Here is a 5884-nt window from a genome sequence, read left to right as displayed (position 1 = left end):
CTGCAATCAAGAATATTTTCTTTATAACCTTTAAATATATTTTGTCATTCATATGCATATACACATTCACACTCAGACAAGGACAGCAAGAGATGTGACACAAACATAACTTAGATCCAAGCAATAGTTTTTAAATAATGGTATTTTTTTTTCTTTTTGTATTTTCCAAATTTCCTCATGAGTATCATACTGCAACCAAGGGAAAACTATTAAAAGCCATTAAAAACATAAATCAAGTACTATACAATCATTAGTTAGAGTTTAGAGTCAGAATTGGCTATCAGAATAGACCACCTGAATATTATTTGTGCTTCCAATATCTTGTTTTATTAGGCTAACACGTATGGCAAACTGCTAACTAAAATATATGCATATGGTTAAAATATATACACCAAGTGCTATGTGTGTAAAACCACAGGGAACAATTTAAGTACCTAATTTTCAAATTAACATGATTTTTTAAAAACTGTACTAGGGAAGAATGATTCACAAAACCTATATATATTTAAGTCATCTATTAACCTTGATGCCACAAAGGTTTCAGAAAAGATACTTTTATAATGAAGTTTTATAAAACAATTATGCTCCCTAATAAGTATGGATTTTTAAAAAACCATAAAACATCCATAAAATGAACACGAAGGAAAAAAATTTCCTCAGGTAACAAGTCACTTAAGCAGGAAATACTTTTTCTTTCTTTTATATTTCTTGCCAAAACATCAGAGAAATAGTTTCAAGAAAAAGTCTGAAGGTTTAATAATAAACCCTGTGATAATTATTTTTCATCAGGCATGACCTTCACCACATTACCCTTATCTGCAAGCTGAACATTTTCAGCTTAATATTCGTATTTTAAAACCAAATTACGTACATCTCATTACAGTCCTGTGAACAGAATCAAATTTAGGGTCAACAGACAAGAAGTCTACTATTCTTAAATTCAATAAATCTATTACTTTTGCTGTTAGCAGAAAATCTGAAGCTCTACAGAAATACTGTGAGGTGAATATTTATCACCCATCAAAGAAAGTCTTATTGATCTAAAATGAAATACAAAGCAATGAAAAATATCTTAACAGTGACAACATGGTACACTAGAAGAGTTAATTCTGCTACAGCAAATGCCGTAGTTGATTATATAGTAACTTAGTTATAAAACAGCTATACTGCTAAAGCAGTAATAAGTAAGTTACAGTACTCCCGAGGTAATGCTCCCACAGGTGGTGGCAGCAGCAAGAGGTTCAGTTGTAGCCCGTTGGTGGCATGACACCACTTTTGGCGGCCACCATAGCAGCTTATTTTCAGTTGCTTTTTAAAGACAGAATGTTCATGATGAAAACTTATTTCTAGAGTGGGAGCTGGAGGCCTGGTAAAATGGGTGCTGATGAAGCTACAGGAGGAGATCCACGCTTGCTACAGCACTGGATTAGCTGGAAACCTCCTGGGAGACCTCCATTACACCCCTGAGGGTATCCCCTGTACGGATCACAGGGCATTTCCCAAAGCTTGTATGGGAAAATCATCCACCTGGAGAAAACTTCTGCAATCCTTCTCAAACATACTCCTGGCATCAGGTATCTGGTGACATCACTTACAAAAGTAAGATCCTTTTCAAAACCTGCCCAAGCCCATTATTACCAATGTCCCCAATAAATAGTATGAAAGAACACCAGGTTTTCCCTCGAGAGCAGCCTACTCCTTGGAGTTGTGCCCCACTGCCACCTCGAGGATGAGGACGGTTGGACAGTTCCCTGGGACAACAGGGAGGTCCTGTTCTGAATACAGTCCACCCCTGAGTGTGAACTCTGATCCCTTTCTCATGGCAGTTGGTTCACTTGGTGGAAATCTGGCCCCATTTCCAAGGAATCCATCTGTTTTCAACTTCATCAGGCTCAATGGCTTCAAATCCAGGACCTTACCCTGCTGGTGCCCATAACCTATGCATGGCTTCTTTTCCAAGAGGGATGAATCCCACTGGCACAGGCACAGTTTTTTTCTCAAGGCCAAGTGGCCTTTTGGGCCTGGGCCCAGGCTCACGGCCTTTGTCTAACCCCAGGTTAGGTCTCCAAGGACCTGGTCCTATGCCCAATCCTAGGACAGGTGATCTCTTGGAAGCAGGTCCTAAACCTGGAAGTGGTGGCCTCATGGGCCTTGGATTTAGACCCAACCTGAGAACAGGTATCCTGTTGCCCTCTAGGAATGGTCCTCCCCATCCTAGGTCAGTTAGCCTGGGCCCCACAGACCAAGTCCCAATCTGAGATTAGGCTTTTTAGGTACAAACCCTGCCCCTAGGTCAGGTATGTTTCCAGGCCCAGGCCCTGGTCCCAACCCAAGGGCAGGTGGCCTGGGCCCAGGCCCTAATCTGGATGCCAGAGCAGGTGGCCTGTTGGGCACAGGATCTAGTCTTAAGAATGGCTGCTCCTCAAGGCCTAGATCTTGCCCCATTCTAAGAGCAGCAAGTTTTTTAGAAGCAAACTCAGCTTCTTTCTCACAGGCTTCTGGAAACATGGGTACAAGTCCATCTTTCACGGAAAGAGTACCTGGTCCCACAGGCCCAAACTTGGGTCCAGGCACTGAGGAAGTGGCTTTCCCAGGGCCAAATCCACCTTCCATGTCAAGGGCTCCTGGCCCTATAGGCTCTAATTTAGCTCAGTTCTCAAGGCCATGTGTCCCTATGGGGATAAATGCCAATCCTTTTCCAAGGGGGAAAGATTCGAGGTGACTAAACCCAGGCTGCCTTCTCTCAGTCTTCTGGCATATTGGCTTCAAATACATCTACCTTCCAAAGGTCTGCTGGCCTCCAGGGCCCAAATCTAGCAGTTTACTCAAGGATCTCTGGGCCACTAGGCCCCAACCCAGCTAACTTCCCGAGGGCCATTGGCCTGCAGGGTCTAAGTCCAGCTTAGATCTACTTGCCCAGTAGGCCCTGGCCAAGTTGTTTTCCCCAGGTCAGCTGCTAGGCACCTGGGCCCCTCCAGTAGGCCCTGTGGGTATCATCAACCCAGCTCCTTTTGCAAGGCCAACTGGGACCCTGGGTATAAACCCATCTTTCTTTCCAAGGATGAATGGCTCTGCAGGCAAAAGTTTGGTCTCATGGCTGCAATGTACCCAAATGGAATGTTACCTCCTTAAATACCATTCTATCTCAGGACCACATTGGTTTCCCAGCACTGTGGTTGTAGGCAGGGACTGTCCATTAGGTAAAAGGGTAGTAGATACAGAGCTACAATATGAAGAACACAGCTGGGGCTCAAGTTCAAATCAGCCATCTTTTCCACTTTTTTCCTGACTGAAGGTGAAATGTTATTTGTGGGATACAGACTACAGCAGGTGGGAATAATCCTGGCCTTGAGAGAAAGGATCTCTAGCATTACAGAAGCCTGCTGTGCTTCTGTCCCACAGTTTTCTGCCTTTTACTAGTTCCTTGAATTGTTCTTGTGAACTTTTCCTCAGGGATACATTGGCCTGCAGATCCCAATTCATATATAGTCCCTTGCTCAACACTGGAGAATCAGCTCACTGCTTTCTAGAAATGTTGTGTTGGTGAATGGACCATGCTTTGGTAGCTCTGACCTGGGCAGCTTGGACCTGGTCAACTTCTGCTAGGGGACTACATACAGAACCGGGAGGTGGACAACCACGTCTAAGACCCACCAAATGCAATCTCTGCCTGACTGGGCCCACAGCGCCCTTCTGCTAGGACTGAAGAGATGGTCAGACTTAAGGCTCCTCTACTCATCCAACTCCCTCACCCCTGATACTCCCAATCAAAGAACCTCAAAGTTTAAAATGATATGGATGGGAATGTAGGGGGTCTGGGGTGGGGGATGAAGGGATGTAATCATTATGCTTCATTCAGCCTGATGTAAAAGGATAGTGTTTTTCCTGCATTGTATCTTTTCTTACTGTTTCTTTAATAAATGGGATGAGGGCAGAAAACAAATAAACAAACTACAGTATTCCCTCCATATCATAAGAAGAAAACCAATAAAAGACATTTCAGAAAAGTGCAGAAGAACAAAATATAACCCTAAACCTGGCTGATTTCAAATACGGCCCTCTCTACCAAAAAAAAAGTATACATATGTGTATATATATATACATATATATATGTGAATAAAAAGTGAGCAGAGAGGAAAAATATATTTAACAACTTCTTAGTAGAGCAGTAAAACAACTCACTTAGAAGCCCACAACTAGTAAATGGCAGATGTTAAAACTTCTGTTAGGTCTTTTAATTCCAAAACCCATTCTATTATGCCACGCTCCATAAAATTAAATAATTAGTAATATTATCTGGTCTAAATTTTAAAATCCATTAGTTAATATGTAATAGGACATCAAATGCAACATCACTAAAAATTATGCTATTAAAAGAGCAAAATATTGAACTAATGTTAAGAAAAAAGGTATTTTCTCACTCATGGAAATTACATTTTGGGGTTTTAGTAAATACTAAAGACAAACCATCCAAATGAAATGGAGGAAACTGGGCGGCGCTTGTGGCTCAAGGAGTAGGGCGCCGGCCCCATATATTGGAGGTGGCAGGTTCAAACTCGGCCCTGGCCAAAACTGCAACAACAACAACGACAACAATAAAAATAGAAACGGAGGAAACCAACATTCTCACCTTACACATGTACAGTTAAAAACTAAAGTAAGCATCTGTTTGGTCAGGAAAAACCAAAATCTGAGATATCTAAAATCTTCAGACTTTCTTATTTGTTCTGCAATGTAAGATTTTAGAAAAGGGTAACTTGATTCCTTAAAATACGTATAACCTATTTCAATCCAATGATATGAGTATTGCTCATGTGCATATTATTTATGATTTCAATTATTTACACAAAGGACTATGCTGGATCATGCACCTGATTCCTTCTTTACTTTTCAAGAGGGAACATTAAAATCCTAAATGCTCAAACATGAACCTTTGTGCTTTTTAAAACAACCATCAAGAATTTACACTGGGGCGGCGCCTGTGGCTCAAAGGAGTAAGGCGCCAGAGGTGGCGGGTTCAAACCCAGCCCTGGCCAAAAACTGCAAAAAAAAGAATTTACACTGAAATATTATACCTCATCCTTTACTTATCAAAAAACAAAAAACACAAGATCAAACAAATGCAAGAGCAGTTTAGTTCCAGGGTTTGAGGAAGGAGGGGAGAATCACAGTCCTTTTAAAATAATTCTGGAAAGTCAAAGAAAGACCAGGCTAGTTACTATAACTGAGTACCTAAAATATCTTAAAAACATGGCACAGACAAAAAACTGCCTACCTCCAAACTCAAAATGGGGGCCTGACAGTAAAACCATAGAAAGTGTATTCATATTCAAAAACATCACTCCCAAATGTTCCATCCCTACAAGATTTAAAATCACAGAAAATACTCCAAATTGGTGTAACTATTTTTGAAATTGTAACTGTTTTGGAGTTTTAAAACAATTGAGGACTGTACTCTTTCCTAAGCCAAAATACTCTCATATCAATTCTACTACAAAATTCTTTGCTTCATTCTGATAAATACCAGACTTCAATTTCAATAATAGTTTGATATAACCATGGAGGCAAAGAAGTGAACCAAAGATTTTTAATCACTCCTGGTATTTTCCTACTACTCAACTGTTGATTGATACGGCTCAATATTCTTATAATCTTAACTCAGTTTAAGACTGTATTTGTACTACTTACAGATAAAGTAGAAAGGCAAATATTATAAAGCTGTTTTCTAGAAAAGTATTTTTCAGTTTTGGTGTAAGGAAGGCAGAGGAGGAAGGGAGAGCAAATCAAACACTGAACAATACCCTTCAAGTAGAAAAACAATAAAGCTATAAGGAAGAACCCGTAACATTCTTGGTTTTGTTTTGCTTTTTTTTTTTTTTTTTTT

At 40.4% G+C, this 5884-nt stretch overlaps 1 protein-coding gene and 1 pseudogene across 4 annotated transcripts in view; one reads left to right on the top strand and one right to left on the bottom strand.

Moving 5' to 3' along the window:
- Window positions 1-5884, bottom strand: part of CLINT1 (clathrin interactor 1) — a 68772-nt gene that overhangs the window by 36366 nt on the left and 26522 nt on the right. The gene's annotated exons all lie outside the window — the stretch shown is intronic.
- Window positions 1204-3522, top strand: LOC111726539 (annotated as a pseudogene).

The sequence above is a fragment of the Otolemur garnettii genome, unplaced genomic scaffold (assembly GCF_000181295.1).
Source record: "Otolemur garnettii isolate 467f Iridium unplaced genomic scaffold, OtoGar3 scaffold00003, whole genome shotgun sequence".
NCBI lineage: Eukaryota > Metazoa > Chordata > Mammalia > Primates > Galagidae > Otolemur > Otolemur garnettii.
This window is presented reverse-complemented; position numbering and strand designations above follow the sequence as displayed.